Raw genomic sequence first — 21,849 nt, 5'->3', positions numbered from 1 at the left:
GTCCACTTCAGGGTTCTGTGAAAATTAACCTCTTTGCACAACTTCCCGTCAGGGCTGCCCTGCTGCGGCAGACATGGAGATGTTGCTCAGAAAAGGGACAGCCAGGCCAGGGCTATCTCTGCCATATGTTGCAGCATTTTAAAGGCATCCCAGTGGTTTAAACATTCAGAAGAACTGGAAAAGACACAAAACAACCCCCCCCCCAATTTGGGCCTTAGGTTACATTCAGGCCCCTTTATGCCTCTCTGGTACTAGAAAAAGGCCTTAAAGTGAATGGAAACAGTCCCCTGAGAATACCCCTTGACAGAGGGCGTTTCCAGGTGGCGCAGGGCTGGCATCTGGCGCCACACTGACCCTGCTTCTAGTGTATGAGATGTGTTGGGAGAATTGAAGTACAGGTATTCTCTGCTTTTCTGGGCCCTTAGGGGCCACGGGAACCAGTGTGTAAGTTAGTGCAGTCCTGAGGCTGCTCTACCTTATAGTATGGACTAGGAATGGGCTTGCATGGCTCCATAATACATGGAACGCTGCACAAAGATGATTTAAAGTCACCTTTTCCATCCTGCCCTACCCCTGTCCCAAGCACAGTAGCAGAGTCTCTGAAGAATCAGACCCCTTGTGTTCTTATTTACTAATCAGCTTTAGAATTCAGAATCTGGGGAGGATTTTAACTCTGCCATTTCTGGGGGCTGTCATGCTACCTTCACAGAAGCTTAGCCGTACTAACCCTCCGCCTTATGTAGGGGTCTAAATCTAGCACCCACCTTTATAAAACAGGCCTATCCTAACACAAAACCTTTAACCCAGTGGTTCTCAAACTTGTGTACAGGTGACCCCTTTCACATAGCAAGTCTCCGAGTGCGACCCCCCCTTATAAATTAAAAACACTTTTTTATATATGTAACACCATTATAAATGCTGGAGGCAAAGCAGGGTTTGGGGTGGAGGTTGACCGCTCGCAACCCCCCATGTAATAACCTCATGACTCCTTGAGAACCCCTGTTTGAGAACCCCTGCTTTAACATCTGAAGAGCCACTTTGACACTAGCTGGATATGGCGAAGAGCCATGGAAATGAAACCAATTTAGCATTCCGCAGAGCACATAAGGAGTTTATAATAAAAGTCACAGTTAATACATCAAAATAGCTGCAGGTTACGATAGAAGCTCTATTATTTAGAGCTTGCCGAGGGATCTGGCAGGTGGAGGCTGTCAGCAGCTTCAGCAGAAGTCTGGCTCTAGAGATGTCACTGCCACCCATCCACATCATCATCACATTTAGCACTTTTAATCTTCATAGCTCCTTGCAAGTATTAACTAATTGATCCTCATGACTCTAATGAGGGCTAGGGCTAGTAGTCAGCTAGCAACTAACCAGCTGGACTTCTGGCTCTGCCACTGGCCCACTGCACCTTGGATAAATCACCTAGGGGCGAACTTTTAATTGTGGCCTTGAATTTGGGCGTCAAAATGTTTGGGTGCTCAGCCTCAGGTAAGATGGGTGTGCAGCCTACAGTAAAGCCTGATTTTTGGAGGTGCTGAGTACCTGCAGATTATAAAATCATGAGTGATGTGGAGAAAGTGAATAAGGAAAAGTTATTTACTTGTTCCCATAATATAAGAACTAGGGGCCACCAAATGAAATTAATGGGCAGCAGGTTTAAAACAAATAAAAGGAAGTTCTTCTTCACACAGTGCACAGTCAACCTGTGGAACTCCTTGCCTGAGGAGGTGAAGGCTAGGACTATAACAGGGTTTAAAAGAGAACTAGATAAATTCATGGAGGTTGAGTCCATTAATGGCTATTAGCCAGGATGGGAAAGGAATGGAGTCCCTAGCCTCTGTTTGTCAGAGGGTGGAGATGGATGGCAGGAGAGTGATCACTTATGTCTGCAGTTCCCATTGGTTTCAACTGGTGTTTGTGTGGGTTCTCAGCACTTCTTCAAATGGGCACCAAGAAAACTGAGGCCACTTTTGAAAATCATCCCTTTGCCTTTCCATGGCTCAGTTTCCCCATCCTGGGGCTAATCCTTCCCAACTCACTGGAGTGTGTTGAGGCTTCATTCATTCCTGTTTGTAAGATGTTTTGAGATTGCCAGATGGAAGGTGCTATACAAGTGCAAATTATTATGTATTACCCTAGTGTAATTTTTTTTAGTTGCATCCCTGAGAACCCCATACAAGAGTTAAGGTGGCTGATCAAAATTGGGAGATTTCTTTGAAGTCATCCACTCCAACTATGCAAGCCTTACTGGACTAGCAGGATTTTGCTGAACGTGTTTTCTGTTTTGAGGCTGTGCTAATAAGGTTAGACTGGCACAAGGTGAAGGACAATTGTGTTTTATTCTGTAGTTTTCTTGGTGCGTTTTCTAGCTATAATTGATGTCAAAAGATATATTGCCTGTCCTGGTAGTCACTGATGTAGTGAACCTAAGGCTTTTGGCCTTTATATCCAGTCCAAATTCTGGCTTCTACTACCTTATTGCTAGGGCCTGACCAAAATACAAGCCATTTTGGTCAATTTCACAGTCATAGGATTTTTAAAATTGTAAATTTCATGATTTCAGCTATTTAAATCTGAAACTTCAGGGTGTTGTAATTGTAGGGGTCCTGACCCAAAAGGGAGTTGGGGGGAGGAGGGTCGCAAGGTTATTGTACGGGAGGGTTGCGATACTGCTACCCTTACTTCTGCACTGCTGCCGATGGTGGCGCTGCCTTCAGAGCTGAGCAGCTGGAGAGTGGCAGCTACTGTCTGGGAGCCCAGCTCTGAAGGCAGAGCGGCCGCCAGCAGCAGCGAAGAAGTAAGGATGGCGTGGTATGGTATTGCCACCTTTACTTCTGCGCTGCTGCCTTCAGAGCTGGGCCCTCAGTCAGCAGCTGCCACTCTCCGGCCGCCCAGCTCTGAAGGCAGCAGTGCAGAAGTAACGGTGGTATCATATTGCCATCCTTCCTTCTCTGCTGCTGGTGATGGGGTGCTGCCTTCAGAGCTGGGCATCCAGCCAACAGCCACTGCTTTCCAGCAACCACCTGCTGCTCTCCAGCCACCCAGTTCTGAAGGTAGTGCAGAAGTAAGGGTGGCAAAACCATGACCCCCCCCCTAAAATAACCTTGTGCCCCCCTGCAAACTCTCTTTTGGGTCAGGATCCCCAATTTGAGAAACTCTGGTCTCCCCTGTGAAATCTGTATAGTATAGGGTAAAAGCACACAAAAGACCACATTTCACGGTCCATGACGTGCTTTTCATGGCCGTGAATTTGGTAGGGCCCTACTCAATGCCTTCACCTGGCTTTCATGGGGGTGATTGAAGGCAGAATATGGGAAAAGGCTTAAAATGCCATTGAAGGTAACAGATGCTGTAGAGTCAACTATTTCCTCCTCTGCTGCTGAGCAAGGAGTTCCTGGAGCTTGGCCCAGCTTTGAGAAATTGGGAGAAACTGGAAACTTTTTTTTTTTTTTTTTTTTTTAATTATTGGCTCATGACAACTGCGGAAAAAAGAAGTGAGAGACCTGAATGCCACAGCAGGAGCTGCCTTCATCAGTTCCAACCTACTAAAAGTACGAAACTAGAGTCTAGGGAACACGCCCAAATGAGTGTCTGGGCCTGATTCACTGCTGTTACACTCCACTTCTACCCCACTGGCATTACACTGATCTCAGTGGACTCCCATTGGTGTAAAATGCACTGCGGAATTAGGCCCCTTGTGTTAGAGTGAAGCAGTGTAGAAGCTGCGCTCCGAGTTACATAGATGTAGCTCGCGTTGATGTCAACGGGACTTAGACGTGTAATTCTGGCCAAACTGAGCCTTTAAATTGTGTCATCGCCAGCCCTGCAAAATGCTGTGAAAGGTATGGTGGGGGTTCTGGTCTCATTTACAATGAGGCAGATCCAGACTAACCCCACTGAAGTCAGCAGGTTGCACTGGGGTAACTGAAAGGCAAAATATTGCCCTTGGTCACCCAGTTGCTAAAGAAGGGTTGTTCTTATTTGTTAGAACAAAACTCTAAGGGGAATGTATTACGTTTTGAGTTAGCAGGCACCATGCCTGATTCTTCTCTGAGTTACAGTGGCATGAATCCAAAGTAACTCTATTGACTTCAACGGAACCACTCTTGCTGTATAGCTTTGCCAACTAGTAGAGTCTGGCCGACAGACCTCTCTGTCTGTTGTTCACTGCAGTATATACACAGAGAGCTGGTTTTTCACAATGTGGGGTGCACCAAACAGTGTTCTTATTTTTGTATGTGCTAGTGTAAGGGAAAGAATGGATTGAAAAAGTTAACAGAGTAAGGATTTATTTGGGGGGAATTGCAATAGTGCCAGCCCCTAAAATCATAAGTCAGACCCTAAAAAAGTCATGAAATTGTCTTAAAAAGTCATGAGATCAGGGGGGCTGGAACAATTTGTATAGTGACGGTGCTGAGAACCATTGAATCAAACTGTAAAGCCTGGATATAATAGACTCCACTTCAAGCCAGGGGGTGCAGCAGCACCCCTGGTTCCGGCTCCTGTGCGTGACATTCAAAAAAATAGCTTCTTTCTATTTGCCTTCTGGTTTTTGAGCTTTTAGGGTTTATGTTTTCAAGTTTTCTCCATGATCACTGGCTTTAGTGAAAGCTGAGACTGATCAAATGATGCCAGGAACTGGAGCGTTAAGAAAAACACTAACTATTGCAAGACTGGTGATAAAATTGTGGGAGCTGGCAATGCTAGAAATGTGTGTGCATATCTTGGCGAGTTTATATGTTTTGTATTTTTTGCGGGTCCCTTAGCAAAGCCTAACAGTTAATGATTAAAATGTGATTGTATGTAACCAAGACAATGAATTTAAAAATGACTTAAAACAGGTCAAAGCAGACATAATATTGTCCAACCCAAGATTCTTCCATTCAAACCAATAAACCGTAAGATCCATGTTAAAAGTGGAATAATAAGAGCTGGAAACACACAGGCCACAAATGATCAACGCATGAGCTGAAAGATCAGGAAATGAACTCTGCTGTAGTTCAAATCTCCATAATCCCTGCAGCAGCCACCTTTGACGGTTCTGATATCTGGGAATGGGCCAGATCTGAACAAATCAAATGCTAAAGGTTGCATCATGGCCTCTCTCCCCAGGTTCAGCTGCAGCTGATATTAACCAGAATTGCATGCCAGAATGTGGGTGAGTTCACCCATGACATAATGGTGGTCCAAGTTACTCAGGTCAGCTGTGAGTGGATTAGAAAATGGGTATGCATAGCAAAATAGTATAACATGAACCAATGGATGTGCAATTTGAATGCAACTTACACCAAGTATTCAATGGGGACTAAATTAAGCCTGGGCATAAATATTGAAGTCAGGAGCTACATATGCTTCTTATAGCCTGGCTCAGTTTGGCTCTGGATGTGATGGTGATGGTGGAGGCATAAATTAGATCAGGGAGGAGCTGCTCTCCCTCTGTGAGTTAAATTATCTGCTGTAACAGCCTGTCTATTTTCTGCTTTTGTTTGCAGAGGTTAACTCTGCTTAACTCTAGAATAACTCCATTGCAATGAACAGAGTGACACCCCATGAAAAGGGTAGTGAGATTAGTATCAGACCACTAGTGTTCAGATTATTTTTAGGGTACTGGTCCAGTTTCTGATCTTGGTTTCACTGTTGTACATCTGCACTCATTCCAGTAGCTTCAGTGGAGTTACTCTGCATTTACCCCAATGTTATTGAGAGTAAAAGAGTAAAAACCTCACTTCTTCGGATGCATGGCCCACTGAGATTCACACCAGCACACTTTGGGTTTATTTATCCTACAGCCTGTAACGGGGTTGAATCAATTTGCAAACATGGCTCTTCCGAGCACAGTTGCAGCATGATTTGCCACCCCTCGCACCACACTGTTGCAACTCTGTTCGGAATCTGTGCTATGGAATCGGTAGAGGGAAAAAACACAGCACGGTTTCTGCTAGCTTGGTTGTTTTCTTAAGAAACCTTCTCCACCATAAACATGGACACTGCTAAAATAGTGTTGTGAACAATTGTCAAGTACAGGGTACTGGTGACTTCACTGCATTGTTATTTATTTCCGCAGCTGTAGCAATGCATGAAGATATGCCTGCCACTGTGATAGGACGTTAATTATCTTGCCATCTCTATAGCTCAATCTCACTCGTTTGCCTCGGGAAATCTCTGGAGATGCACAGAGCTTTGGGAGCTGAGACCCCAGCTTCTTCCATGAAAGAAAGATGCAAAAACCTACCCCACTCCATTCCAACAGAAGAATGAACATGAACCCATATGAGCTGAAACATTTGATGTTTCCACTCCTCTGAGTGCAAGTAACCCAGGCATCCTGAAATGAGCATCACCGAAAGATCAGCACTGAGGTTTAGCACATCATTCTTCCCTGACATCTGGATTATGATGGCAAGGAATGCAAGAAAATGGCCGGTCATGTGACAGTCCTTCCACAAGGGGTGGGGGAATTTAGCTCTGATTTACATACAGTTTTTCATAGGAAAGTATCTGAAGATGTTTGACAGCTGTGAAATTCCTCTCCAGCTAGTATGCCTTTCCTTAAGGAACCTGCACAAAATAGACTTCACATGGTGTTCTTCCAAACTAATCGTCTGTTACATGGAGAACACCAAGCTCGGCCTGCAGCCGCACGCAAGTGGTTCCTGTCGGGGCTCACGATGTAGCCCACAGGATTCTTTTCATTTTGTGGATTGCTTCCTGCTTTGCCCGAAAGATTGCTGTTTGCTTACTTGTTAATCGCCTTACTAGGGTTGCCAGCTTTTGGCCTGCAGTGCCAACTCGTTTACCGCATGGCATCATAATGTAACGTCATGGCCTCGTGCCACGACACGAGGATGCTGAGCAAAATCATCATCGTGTCACAAGACAATGTTGTGACTTGAAGAGATTTTGCTGGCCTGAAATAATTTTGCAGACAGTCAAATCATCGGGGTTACCTTATTTAAATAAGGACAATCCTCTAAAGCCAAAACAAGAGGCAATCCTCTTCTTTCTTATTCCTACGGAGGGCAGGACCAGAAGCAATCATCTTAGTTTGCAGCAAGGGAGATTTAAGTTAAACATTAGGAAAACTTTCTAACTAAAAGGGTTATTAAGCATTGGAACAGGTTACTTAGGGAGGTTTTGGAATCCGCATCATTGGAGGATTTTAAGAACAGGTTAAGCGAACACCTGTCAGGGATGGTCTAGGTGTACTTACTCCTGCCTCAGGAGGCGGGGATGGATTAGATGACTTGTCTCAAGATCCCTTTCAGCACTATCTTTTTCTGAGGCTGTGATTATATGCTTCTGGCAATGGACGTAGCCTGGAATTCTGTGGAGTTCCCTAGCTCAGGCTTCTTCTCATAGTTACGCTCAGTCAATCTGACTTTCCCATGGAATGACACTGCCCTTTAGTGAAAGGAAGTAATCATTCTCCTTAAGAGGCTTCTGCATTTAAAAGCAAAGGCAGTTGCTATACTGTCTGTCATTAGCCAGTCTAGACACGCAAATTGTTCTGACCTATTTACCACACTACAATGCTCATATTTATATAAAGTGATACGTCACCTGCTAGTCCACCCTGTGCAGTGTTTTCTGTCAGGTTTGTGAGCTAAACAGAGTCGCACTGAGTCATTTCCTAGATGGGCCACTTCCACAGAACACCTAGGTAGTGTGGTGGCAGTCCTCCCAACGGGTCAGTTTTGAACTAGTTTGGAGACTTTAAGATGCTGTCTTTCAAATTAAATATACCACCGGCGCCTATGGCTAGTAAAAATCTTATGGCAGCTTTTGTCACAGTAAACCCAGTGCCTTGGCGAGATTACAACTTGAGTAATTACAATCTGCAACCTAAATTTCCCCTGGAGGTTCAGTTGGATGCAGCAGTCTTCTTTCCTCCTTGTTCTAATGGTTGTGCCATGCAATGTTGCTCTCAGCTGCTGAACACCAACCGCAGTCCAGAGGTGGTTGCATCTCACGCAGGTGAAGTGAGTTGCACATAAAGCTTGTAAATCCATTTAAGTTTGTAAGTTATTTGGGATGAATAATCAGTATTTAATTGTAAGGCTCTTTCATGGTGCACTGAGCTTTCAGGATGAGCTTTTCTCCCACATCTTGTCTCTGATAGAAAACTGCAGGCTTATAATGACCTATCTACGGAAGAGATTAATTCAAGGATAAAGCCCTTCATATTTTCTACTCCGTTATATATGTAAACACCACTAAAGAAAGCATTCTGTGATTCTACCACTGATAATTTGAACATTAGGCAGGGAGTGCATCACATACTTGACTGAAAAAAAAGTACAAAATGTAAATTATAAACAGTTGATTCGTACTAGAAAATGCATTATAAAAACTCAACTTGTTTTTCCCCTTTGATCCATATTGTCTGTGCTTCTAAACTACAATATTTGTGAGATGTTTTGCAGGAGATACCCATCCTCAAAATGGATAGTTGGCAATGGAGACGGAAAATAAAGAGCAGTCTGTTTCCTGTTAAATGTTGCTGGTCACATTAATTTACATTGTTGGTCTCATGTTTTACTGCTTCCACGTTGATGTTGCATTAAGCTGACTGGAGTCGAGCAAGAAATCAAATGCAGACACTGGCAAAGATTCTTTTACACTAATAAAGGTTGTTCAGATAATCATTTTTTTTTTATGCTTTGAAATACAAATACTGCAACTGTCTCTTTAACTTCTTTAATTAGTGTGTGTGAATACAGCGCTGGTGAAATTGCTGGATTGAAAAACCCTGGAGATCCAAGCCTCGGTACAACAGAGGCGTCGGCCGTGCAAGCGTCTCCCACTGTTGGACTTCACTCCCCTATGGGTTCATCTTTGGCCTTTCTGCTCTGACTGTTGACAGTGGACCTAGTAAGTGCCAGTGGTGTTGATATTAGCTTTTGTGCCTGTCGTGTGTTTACTTGTCCCCGGGCAACTGAACGCTGACCTAAATTTCTCCCAAGCTATCAAATGGTGAATGGAACTTCCAGTCGCTATCTGCCATTCTGGATTTGAACCAGCATCCCACCGTAAGGGAAGTATACAATATCTCTCTGAGTCTTCTGTCCCCCAGAAACAGTCTTGTTTGCCTTCAAACTGCAGCAGCAAGTGATGGCACTGAAGGGAATTATTTCATCAGACACACCCTGCTATGTAATCACCGTTATGTGTCCTCCTCCCCAAATGGGACTGCTACCTCTGTTTATTTAGAACGGGTGGAAGTTTCCGGTTTGACAGAGCTGGAAACTAGAGGGGGCAGGTCAGTCCATCGAGCAGCAACATGTTCATGTTTGCCATAAGAATGGATCTTATATGCTGGGTCAAAAAAGGTGTCAGATCAAATTAAGTTGAGCACGGTGCCTTGTTTAGATTAAATCTGACAGGATCCAGTTCTTTTCTCTTCACTGTCAGCTTCTTTAGATGGCAGAGCTGCCTACGACCCTATCCCTGCATCTCCGGGCTCTTAAGATAAAGGCAAGATAAGTTAAGCACATGGGGCAAATCCCATTGAAGTCAGAAGGAGTTTTGACATTGACCCCTTTAAAAAATGGGATCCTCCGGTTTTCAAATAAATATCGTTGAGCAAAATCGACCTCTCCTCATGGACCTGCCAGAGCCTGAATTGTCTAGGTGTCCTCCAACAGCTAAACCAGTCCTTATTGTGCTGTCATAGGTGGCTGCAGTGGCATTGGCTTGCTGGGAAAACACAGAACTCTGAACGTTACAGCTGTGCACAGAGCAGGTAAGTGAAAGAGGAGGACCTGCCTGTCTGTATGAATATGTATAGTACAGATCGGGTATATCTGTCTGTAGTTGTTAGGTGTCTTGCAGATCAGGTGCCCTGAGCTGTCTGGTGTGATTCGTGTTGGCTGACAGGATAAACTTCTGCAGACCTGTCCAATAGTTAATCTCACACCTGTGATATCCCTGTATGTCACTGATATCCTCATGCACCCACATCACCTCATTGTCTTCAGCAGAGCGTTGGGGCTGCAGTTGGTGTGGGTGGGGCTTGAGACAGGCTGTACAAGCAGGCCCTTGAGTGGCCTAATGATGCCCTCCATCCTTCCCCCATCCTTCACTAGCAATCACTGGCACTCTCCTTTGGTCCTCCTCCCCCTGCCTCTCTCCTTGACTCCCCCCATCTCCTGTACCTCTCTCTCTCTTCCATCACTCCTGCTTCCTCCCCCTTCTTTTCTCTTCTTGCTGTTCCCCGTGGCTTTCTATTAGTACTCTTTTCCCGACACTGCCCTCTCATCTCCTATGGCTCCCCCTCTTGCTCAATTAGTCTCCTCCTTTGGCTCCTCTTCCACCCCCCTCTTGCTCCTTATTTCCCTGGGTCTCTTCCCAGTCCCATTCACTGTTGCATTGGCACGGCCGGCTCTGGCTTTTTTGCCGCCCCAGGCAAAAAAGACTCTGGCCGCCCGCCCCCCCCCCCCCAGCGTGGCAGGGGAGGGCGCGGGGGAGAGGGGGAGGGCGGCCGGAGCCCTGGGGGGAGGGCAGCGAGCCCCGGCCGGGGCTCCACTCTCCCCAGCGACCGGGGGGAGGGCGCCGGAGGGGGAGGGCGGCCGGAGCCCTGGGAGGAGGGCAGAGTGCCGGGCCGGGGCTCCGCTCTCCCCGGCGGCCAGAGCACTGGGGGGAGGGCGGCAAACCTGGCCGTGGCCCCGCTCTCCCCGGCGGCCGGAGCACCACACCGCGCCGCCCCCCTCCAGGTGCCGCCCCAAGCACAAGCTTGGTGGGCTGGTGCCTGGAGCCGGCCCTGTGCGTTGGGTAGAAGAGCAACGCTCCCCATAGACTTTCTCTCCATGTGTGTACGCGTGCGAACGTGCGCACCCACTGGCAAGCTAGCAAGTTGCATGTAAGGGGAAATGGTTAACAAATGCCAAAGTGAAAAGCAATCACCACTTGTCACTGATAAGTTGCATCGGACTGTGGAAACGGTTGCCATATTCTCCTGTCCATTCTTTCCCTTGATGGTCTGACTGACTCACCAGCAGTTCATATAACGCAAGTCATATGGAATAATTAATTTAGCTCACATCAGTCTCAAGCAACACGTGTGCTGCTACTGCTGCTAACTGCTGCCAATTTTAGCTGTAGAGAACTGAGCTTCCATAAAGAATCAACTGCTTTCCACCCAGCTCAGGTTACTCGAAGGCTGTCTGCAGCAACACTAGAGAAGGCGGCGGAGCAAAGCAGTGATCTTGGCCCAAACTGATCCAAAGGATTTGGAATAAAAAGGCCTGAAATAAGGACAAAAGCTTCTCACAAGCCAGATTCGGAAAGAAGGTTTACAAGAGTTGTCAGCTAGCATTGGCTTGGAAGTGTTTCTACCATTTTTAAAGCTATTTTTCCCTATGGAAACATTTTATAGAATTTAATAACAGGGCAGAAACCAACAGGATTCTGCAGGGTTCTATAGAAATCTCTCTAATTCACCTATAGCCGGGGTTCTCAATCTTTTTCTGTCTGATGCCCCCCAATCCAAACCCCTCCCCCATGCTATAAAAACTCCACGCCCACCTGTGCCCAAATAACTGGTTTTCTGTATATAAACGCCAGGGCCAGCGTTAGGGAGGAGCAAGCCGGGCAGTTACCCAGGGCCCTATGCTACAGGGGGCACCAGGAAGCTAAGTTGCTCAGACTTCAGCTTCAGCCCCAAGTGGCGGGACTCCGGCTTTCTGCCCTGGGCCCCAGCAAGTCTAACACTGGTCCTGCTTGGCGGACCCTGTGAAACCTGCTAGCGCCTTCCAACCCGGACTCCTGGTTGAGAACCACTGACCTATAGAATGTAACAGAGACATTTCAGCTTTCGGCAGAATTCTTAAAACAACTTCAGGAGTTTAAAAGAGATCCAGTGCACAGAATACTGGAGTCAGGAGACCTTGATACTGTTCCAGACCCTGCCACTGAGTTGCTGTGCAACCTTAGGCAAGTCACTTACCTGCTCTGTGCCTCAGTTTCCCCACCTGTAAAATGGAGGTAATGCTCCTTATCTTCCTAAAATCTTTTTGAAAAATGCTACCAAGAGCCAGATGATTATGTTGTTTTATTCATTATATCTCTGCTTATGGACTAAAAATGATGCCTCTCAGCTCATGCCATCTAAGGACAGAAAGTAAAATATTTACCTCATTTATCCATCCCTGATCCCCTTCCTGTAGTGTTGATGCCAAATTTAGCCAAGAGATAAGATGTCAAGTATACAGAAAAGTTCATTGGATGCAGTGTCCAAACGATCAGAGTTTCACAATGATATCAACGTTCGCATCAGAGCAAAACAAAGATGAGGAAATGATTTAAAAAACAAATCTGTGTCCCTCCTCTGTATCTTGTCCTCGGCAGGCTTCCTTTTGTTCTCCCAGGGGATGGCCCCTAGGCTAGAACCTCACTCATTACATCAACAAGTGTCCTCACAGTGTGCCTTGAAGGCCTGATTTAATTAAAAAAAGCACTAAACCCTTCTGGTAATAACTGAGAACTCAGCTATTCTCCCCAGTGTGTGTTTATTCCTGGGCAGATCACTCTTGGGTGAGGGATGCATACCCCAGTGTTGAGTCTTTCTCAGAAAACTGTATTTTTGGAAACATTGCTAGAGAGCATCCTGCTAGCATCCTAACATCACCCCAGTGATCGTGGCAAGGTGCGGTTATTGAAATGCCTGTACTTGCCATTAGCTATTCCAGAAGCAGCAGAACAGGAATTGCGACATCTCTGAAAAGAGCTTGAATTTGATTCTTTCATTTAACACTTGAGCTCATTCAAAAAGAGAAATAACAGCCTCCCCTATAAACACTGAATGTTGCATTCTGGGAGGAAAATAGTCTTTGCATGCAGTATCATCTGCTCTTTAAGTGCTCATTATATTCCAGCCAGAAACCAAGCCTATGTGTATGATCACTAGTGTTGCTAATAAAAACAATGTTGTTCTTTCAGCGCTTTTAAAAAAAAAAAGTTCACACTTTTACTGTTCCTCGAAAACTAGCCAGCTAATAAAAAGAAGAGTGACTCACTGGACGTGCATTGTACAGTCACTTCTTTCAAAGGAACGTCTGTGCCTCATAAGTAAGTTAGATGCCAACATATTTAGATGACGAGACATTTTTGTTTTTCAAATCTGCCTGAGTGGCAACTGGAAAGTGATAGTCTCCTGTTTTTATGCTGGAGATGCTGGCACTGCAGAGTAATTCATCATACAGCAAGCAAAATGCAGCAATAGGAAAAGGTTTTCACAGATGTTTCACTGCCGTACTTGTAAACAGATCTCAGTTGGAATAGCTTTCAATTGATGCAAACAAAATTCCATTTCTTTGGCACTGAATCTTTGAAACACCAGAGCTGAAGCTGGACCCCCCTCATATCATTCCCAAGACTCAGATGAGATCATTTCTGTATTACTGGCATTATAATTAAACTAATGGATATATAGATCATGAACTGGCCATTACATGTTCTACAACCCTCCATTCATCTTACGTACTCAGGGCTTGTCCTGCACGGTGCTGAGTACCCTCAGCTCCCAAAGAACCCATGGTGAACTCAGTATCTTGCAAGATGAGGCCCTTAGACAGCACAACTCATTTCCACCTTAAAAGGCCAGGATGGCGTGCTGGGATACTTCCCCTGTGGTTAGCACTTTGCACTAGTAGATGAAAAAACCCACATCAAGTTGCTTGCCTCCTGGGCCAGCTAGTACTGTGGGAGAGCTTTGCATAAACAGACCTAGAAGTCAGGAACTCCGTCAATAACACTCCAGTTTGCCTGCTTGTTGATCTAGTAGCAGCCCGAAAGTCTCCTAAAAGAATTGCAGGCCAAAAGGTCTCTGTGAGGTAGAGTCGTTATAGAGAGGGGAGGTAAAGAAGGGGGGGAAATTGGGTGAAGGAATCTTCATAGACAATACCCCCTTCCCCAAAAGCAGAATAGCATGTGATCTGTGCGCAACCATCAAGCCACATAGGCAGCTGTTTGCAAGCCAAGAATATGGAAAGATTCAAAAGAGAGGGAGCATTCACTCATGCTTTGTGACTGGAAATGTGGCTATTTATTGAACAGCTAAAGCTGCACAAAGACTGGAAAAAAGCACAACTTTATACATCCCGAGGCACTGTACAGATGGGGAAAAAATCTCCTTATGAAATACATGAAATGTCTAGTGCTTCATGCCGACTCGAGCAGAGATGAAAGTTGCATGCAGATATTCATAGCATAATTATTTTTCCAGGTTGAAAATGCTAGAGAGCACACGAAAAGACCAATTTTTAGCTGTCTCGTATATAAGATGAGTGACAGACGCAGGGATATAGAGCCTTTGATCTGTAGGGGCTGCTGGCTGTCTTGGGTTATTCGTGAGTAAGGGTCACTACCATCCGAAAGGAGTTTGATGGTCTATGTGCCATGAGTTTGGTGGTCTCAATCCAGTTCCTGTTGAACTGGTATCCACACCAGAAAAACCATCATAACAGATAGTGCCCCTGTTGCCAGTGTGATCAGAGACATCAAGGGCTAAACAATGGGCTTGGAAACTGAACTATCCTCTCCTTTCCAGAGGTATCCTCAGCCAACAGGGTGTAGGTGTACAGATTGGATAGTGTGGGGGTGCTTGTACTGCAGTAGATCTACAGATAATAGAGCAAACAGGCCTGATTCTCTGTGGCCCCCACACCTTCCACAGGATGCTGCATTTTGTGTCCCCTGTGCCGGCAGCGGGAGATTGTGCCCGTGCTGTGGACTCTGTGTAGCTTTGCAGGTCATGAGATCTGAGACATTTTAGCACTGCCAATACAGAATTAGCTGTCAAGGTGAACACTACAAGTGGCATTTAAAGCATAATCAATACACAAGACAGTCAGGCCAAAGAAATAAAATGGGTAGCTGTGGAAAGTCATAAAGAATAAAATCAATGTGCCCCTGGAAAACAGAAAAAGACATCAACATTCTTCCAAGTCAAACAGCATTTCTTAGGGTTTAATGGCTAGCAGGTTTATTTTGTCAGGAAGATAGGCTGCATTAGGCATAAGGCATGATTTGAGGCATAGAGATGTATATATTTAGCCGACGTTAAACTTCTTTAACTCTGTTGTGAGGAGGTGTGGACAGATGTCCTCAAATTAATGTCTGTTGTGCCAGTTATCCCTGAGCTTAGGAGATCACGAACACAATTCTCCAACTTGGGAGCTTGAGTCTTTCCATTGACTTCAACGGGCTTTGGCCAGGTTCTTTGGGAGCAGCCTCCTCTTCTGCCTATATGTTAAAGATGAACTCAGGGTCTAGTCTCCATGCTGAGTCCCAGGTACCACCACTGCTTGCTTCCCTACGCTCTCTAACAAGCAGTGAGTCTTGGGATACCCCAAAGAGCCGTGCTTTCCTGATTGTTTGATTCTGGCATCTGAAGAAACTAACAGAACTTACAAGTAAGTTCCTTGGGACAGGGATTGTCTTTTGGGTCTGTGTTTGTACAGCACCAAGCACAATGGGGACCTGCTCCATGACTAAGGCTCCTGCGTGTTCCAGTAATAAAAATAACAACAGTCCCTGGCAAAGTTAGTGCGTGCCCAGCCGAGGGACAGTTTAGCAGGGTCCACTATAGAAGAGGAAGCCAAATTTATCATTCAAGCCCCGATTCAGCCAAACACTTACATGCCTGCTTAACTCAAAAACATGAACTTAAGTCTATCCTTATTTGGCAAAGCATTTAAATACATGCTTAATGGAGTCGACTTAAGCATGTGCTTCAAGTTAAGTATGTGTTTGGGCACTGATTCAGCTAAGCAGTAAGATGGAGTCATGGCAGAGGCTGCTGAGTGATGTGAGTAGGTCCAGCCCAGTACTAGTGGTTCAAGTCCCAAGCACCAGTATTGGTACATATGCCAGTGGCTTGGAGCTGCTACCCTTATTTATCTTAGGGACAAAAGAGTTCCCCATGCTTATCTTAGAAACCAGGCCCAGTAACAAGGACTCTCAACACCATATCATGCCAGCACCGTCCTTCAAATTTCTGACAGCTGGGAACCTGGCCCCCTGCTCCTTAATTGTGCCTCACCCGTGGTCTGGACAGATCACCTGCAGAGATGAGGGGAGTGGAGTTCAGTCTCCGTGGACCACTCAGTCCTTGGCTTCTCTGCTGAAACTGGCAACAGGGGCGTCAGTTGTAAGACTGGTCCTGTGCTATGCATACGTGTGTGTTAGGAACTAAACTTAAGTCACCAAACTCCTATAGGCCTCTGAACTGCTCTTAAATGGCAACGACTTCCAAGGGTCAGTTTTCCCCTGCTTCTGCTCTTTGCTAACAGAGACCCAAGCCCACTTCCCTGACTGCTCTCCTTGGCACTGGTGTATCTGAAAGCTGCAGGGGGGCAACTTTAACTTATGCTGCTGCGCGGCAAACCTTCCATCAGCAGAGAATCAGGTAGAGCGGAGCCTCGCTCCGCCAGCACCCCTCCGTTCTCCTCCCATTTTCTCATTGACTTAAATAAAATGAGGATTTCACCTAAAGGCTGTGACTAAACCCAGCATAGCCAAACCCAGCTTTTCTGACACTCCAGGTCCTTTGCGTTAGCCACATGATCATTCTTCCCCTTAGTGCTCATGGTATCTGTGTGTAGCATTGGTGCACGCTGTAGAACCCCCAGGCTAGAGTACTTTCACATCTGTCCAGAGGCAAAAAGAAATAAATATTAACCACAGATGATTAGGTTCGCTGTCAGACAACTAGCAGTTAATGCTATAATGTAACACAGTGTTTTATACACTGGCTTCGACAACTTCTTTGCTGAGCGTTAGGATCTTGGTTAGTGTGTCTGCCTCTTGGAACAGGGCAACAGGATTTTGTGTGTACACTGTATAATGAAATGTTTAACAGCCTACTTGAACTATGGCTTCACTTTCACTACAAGTGTTAATTAAGGAAGGGAAACACGGCCATATGCAGTGGCGTTTTTATTTTCCTCTTTCTCTGGGAGGATATTTATTTTGCTTTGGAGGCACTGCTCCATTGCAGCAGACAAGCAGTCTTTACAAGGGACTGAACATGTGAATCAAAATGAATGCCATTAAAAACCCAAACAACAGTAAAACAATAAAATAAACTGAAAAGAGCTGTTTAATGGACTGAAGTGAACTGCCTGGCTCAGGGGACTGGTAACAGGATACAGAGCATTTTATCTCTAAAACGCCAGTTCAAATCTAGCCCTGATTGGTCGTAAGTAACATTTATTGCCCTCTGATGAGCCCATGTGAAAGGAATGTATGGGTCTGTCCAGTTTTTAGTGGACATATGTCTGTATTACAAAAAACCCCAACCAAACACCACAACGCACCACCTCTGTAGGTGCAGCGTGGAGACTGAATATCTAATTTCCCTCACGGCTAGTGATGGGTTCTCCTTGTCATCATTGTGTGGCAAATGGAGGAAAGCCTCTGCCTGGGCGCTACCTGTCCTGTTGACAAGGGAGAGAACGTGGGGTGGCAGGCTTGTCCGTACAGCGCCATTCACCAGAATTAAATACATTTAAAAACGAGGCAGATTTTCAAAAGAGGTCAGCACCCCCATGGTTCTGATTTAAGTGAGTGGCTAGAGTTTCAAAAGCACTCCCGTTCCCATTTAGTATCATTCACTTGCTTGTTCTGTGGTAGTGTCTCGGGGCCAGGACTTCACTATATAAACATACAATAGAGACAGTCCCTGCCCAGAAAGGTGCCGAATTGAAGTGGTCAGATTGATTTTCAAAAGTGATCTGCTTCCAGCAGTGCCCCGGGATCTAGTTGTGGATGCTGAACACTTGACAACCTGGCCCTCAGTCGATGGATCCTTTCCTAATATCAACCTATTGCAACCTTAAAACGCCTCATTCTCCCGCATGTAAGCATCTACCGTTGCTACTATCCTTGGTTTATTTTTTACAACTGCAAATAAAATGCACAGTGCCACATATTAACCCAGTTTCAGTAAAGACCAATTGTTTGGGCTCACTGAGGGCTCTGCCTGCTGCGGAGTTTTTTAATACAAGAATTTCAGTTGGATGTGCCTCGTTCGCTCCCTCACAGCAGGGTAAATCAGGAGTAACTCCATTGACTTCAGTGCAGTTACAGCAGTAAAGCTGATGCAAGTGAGACTAGAATCATGGGCCCCGGGTATTATTATTTATTAGGGGATAGGGTCTCATAAGAACAGCCACCTCAGTTTGCAATCTTGTTAATAGTCTCAGCACGTCTGAAGAAGCACAATAAAATTAATCTCTTAAAAATATACAAGAGAGTCCTCTGAATATCAGCACTCATTTTCTACCCCTGGCAAGCAAGAGGAAAATAAGGCACTTTCTTATAAATTTTGTGGGCGGCATCGGCAGCAAGAACTGGCTCGTTGCTATTAATGGAAAGTATGTCCCTTCAGGCTCATAAAAGTTTTAAGATGCTGTTTGGAAGGTCTACGTTAAATCAGATAATGGTATGTTATTAATTTTTTCATCTCATCCTTCTTAATGGCATCAGTCAATTCAGTCATCAGCCTTTTACTGTTTTATGAGTATCAGCCGATGGTAAAATGTATTCTGTTACTGTCTTTGGAGTCTGTCACTGGAATCTGTATCATCTCACTGGGAAATTCAGAGAGTAATGCCTGTGAAACTATATTAGGGGATTTGAGATTGAAATGGCTGCATTCTGTAGGAGATGGGCCACTGAGGATACAAAGACTCTTTAATGATGACTAATAACCATCTTTCAAATGCTTAACTACCTAGCACAGAGAGTGGATTTCATAGATCAGGTTTACTGGGCATACCTAGACAGGCATCTTGTTAAATACCTCCAACCGATATTTTCTTTTGCCAAGGAATATGAACAGGGGCAGGTGGGAGGGGGACGGACGGAACATTCCCATGCTCTTGGTCACAGGACCTGGGCAGCCTACAAACATGTTTCTTCTTAATATGCTTCTGCAGCATATAGTGACATTTTTGAGATGTGTATCTGTCAGTATATGGTGGAAATCTCCAAGTCACCTGGACTAGGACCTCTAGGTATAGAGAAGTAGCTATCACTGTGATTGTTATTGAGCCAGATTCTAATCTTGTTTCCCCCTCCTCTGTGGTGTAAAAGCTGGTTTTATATATAGAGTAGTGATGGCAGAATTGTCATCAAAAGGTTCCAGACATGATGGATGTGGGGTCTGATTCTGGTTCTAGAGGGCAATATATCTGTAAGCAGCCCGAGAACACTTGAAGAAGCTTTATGATTAGGGCTCTACCAAATTCATGGCCATGAAAAATGCATCACGGACCGTGAAATCGGGTCCCCCCACCCGTGAAATCTGGTCTTTTGTTTGCTTTTACCTTATACTATATAGATTTCATGGGGGAGACCAGAGTTTCTCAAATTGGGGGTCCTGACCCAAAAGGCAGTTGCGGGGTGTGTGTGTCAAATGGTTATTTTAGGGGGATTGTGGTATTACCCCCCTTATTTCTGTGCTGCCTTCAGAGCTGGGTGGCCGGAGAGTAGCGGCTGTTGGATGGCACCCAGCTCTGGAGGCAGTGCCCTGCCAGCAGCAGCGCAGAAATAAGGGTGGCAATGCCATACCGTGCCGCCCTTCTGTGCTGCTGCCTTCAGAGCTGGGCGGCTGGAGAGTGGCAGCTGCTGACTGAGGGCCCAGATCGAAAGGCAGCAGCACAGAAGTAAGGGTGGCAATACCATACATTGCCATTCTTACTTCTCCGCCTCTGCTGGCATCGGCTCTGCCTTCAGAGCTGGGCTCCTGGCCAGCCGCCCCCGCTCTCCAGCTGCTCAGCTCTGAAGGCAGTGCTGCAGAAGTATAGGTAGCAGTACCGCAATGCCCCCTATAATAACCTTGCGACCCCCCCCAACTCCTTTTCGGGTCGGGACCCCACAATTACAACACCGTGAAATTTCAGATTTAAATAGCTGAAATCATGACATTTACCATTTTTAAAACCCTATGACTGTGAAATTGACCAAAATGGACTGTGAATTTGGTAGGGCCCTATTTATGATGGAATTAAGCTCTCTTATACCAGTTCTCTTATACTCTTGCTTATACCGGACTTCTAAGAAAGTTTATTTTAATTTCATCCACCCGTTATTGCACTATGCTTAGAAATGGACTGCTCAAAAGGGCTGTTTGTTTTGGGAAGTTTTTCACATCTGATTTATATGTCAGCTGTGAAACATTCGGAAGTGAAGCATTCAATGCCCTTTGCAAACTTTCTTTTTTCCAGGCAAGACCGAACAGCAAATCCATACAATGGAATTCTAAGCTTTAGACATTTTTTCACCTGCCTAGCTTGTTCCTGTAATTAAGTGATTGTGAGCTTGGCAATATCCTAGCCAGGCAGCGCATTCTACTTGGAGTTCATAAGTATCTATTTACTTGTGGTTTCCGTGGTTGGTGCGCTTACACTTTCTTAAAGATTCTTGTAATTCAAGCACACATTATAACTTTCTTCTTCGGATGTGGTAGCATACAGTTGTAGAGTTGATGTGGGTATATTTAGAGCAGGTGACAACCTTTGACATACTATCTGTTATTTCCGTGCAACACTGAGATTCAGACATTCTAGACATCACAGTAATAGGCAATTTGTCTATCATTCTTTTTAGCAAACTGGAACATATTTTTCCAAGATTAGTTCCTGGCAGTTCAGGCTTAGTGTTACTGGGGTGACGTTTACTCAAGCCACTTTTTGTGAAGTGGAAAACCTCTTGTGAAAAAATAAAAATGAACAAACCGTTCAGAAGAGAGTTAATTTCAGTGATGTGAGAGGTGAAGTGATTACTGTACACGTGCCATATGCTACTTATACAGCTTGCCATATGTTTATGAAAAGCACTGTATAAGCATATATTATGTGATTATCACAGGAGGGCGTATTTAACAAGGTCTGAAGTAGTTGGCAAAGTTAGGTAATGTTTTGATATCTATTCATCCACAAGCTCTTCACTCCAAACTGTTTACCTACATGTTGATTCATATGTGTGTCCAAATCTAAATGTTGTCATCACATTCTAGATATTTTTCACCGTAGTCATTTGCCTGTATGCTATATCCCTGTCCAGAATAATTGTGATAGGTGTCCAGGTGCTCACCCAGCTGTTTGCTTAGATGTTCATCCTGGCAAACTCAAATCCAGCTGCTTATCCAGGTGTTACATCATGGTCAGATGTTGCCCTAGCTGTTGCTCTAAATCTAAATGTCTTTGCCAAAACCAGCTGTTCAAACAGGTGCAGTGAGGTGCAGGCTCCAAAGCCCAAGCTGCAGCCAGGTGTTTCACTCACATGCAGCTGTTTTCTTGGGCATTCATCCAACTCGAGAAATGTATCCAGCTGTTAAATCCAGATCCAGTTGTTCACACTGATACAGATGTGCCCGTGCCCCTCCCACGCTCCAGGGGCCCCTTTTTTCTCAATCGCCGGAGGGCGGATGGAGCCACGCCCACGCCCCTTGGAGCCCCTCCCACCCAGCTGTCAATCCATTGAGTCTGGCCAATCAGCGTCCGCGACACAAACTGGCTCCGGCCCGAAGTGTGGCCAATCAGGGCGTGTTTGTGATTTCCATGGCAGCGGCAGGCGCCGGGCTCAGCCGAGCGGAATAGTGCCGCGGGCTGAGGGGCAGGAGCGGGCGCTCCCCTCGGCGATGGTGCCGGCCGGGAGCGGCGGCGGGGCGGTGCTGGGCGGCAGCAGCCCGGCGAGCGCAGCGGTGGCGGCCGGGACTCGGCGAGGGAGGAGGCGGCGGCAGCAGCAGGAGCCGTGATCCAGCCGCCTGCCTGCCTCCCTCCCTCCCGCCTCCTTCCCGGCGGAGCGCAGGTGAGGAGCCGACCCCGCGGGGGAGGCTGGCTG

General features: G+C 45.7%; 1 protein-coding gene across 10 annotated transcripts in view; it reads left to right on the top strand.

Moving 5' to 3' along the window:
• Positions 1-21,849, top strand: part of TPST1 (tyrosylprotein sulfotransferase 1) — an 84,592-nt gene that overhangs the window by 5,135 nt on the left and 57,608 nt on the right. For 8 of the 10 annotated variants that reach the window (XR_004643375.1, XR_004643376.1, XR_004643371.1 and 5 more), the window contains exons 3-4: positions 8,709-8,874; positions 9,677-9,745. The gene's annotated coding sequence lies outside the window, so the exon portion shown is untranslated. Of the gene's footprint in view, positions 1-8,708; positions 8,875-9,153; positions 9,263-9,676; positions 9,746-21,581; positions 21,817-21,849 lie in introns of those variants that run through there. The other 2 variants (XR_004643374.1, XR_004643372.1) reach the window with 2 other exon arrangements.

Source organism: Trachemys scripta, chromosome 18 (genome assembly GCF_013100865.1).
Source record: "Trachemys scripta elegans isolate TJP31775 chromosome 18, CAS_Tse_1.0, whole genome shotgun sequence".
NCBI lineage: Eukaryota > Metazoa > Chordata > Testudines > Emydidae > Trachemys > Trachemys scripta.
The sequence above is the reverse complement of the archived record's forward strand: the minus strand, read 5'-3'. Positions and strand labels throughout refer to the sequence as shown.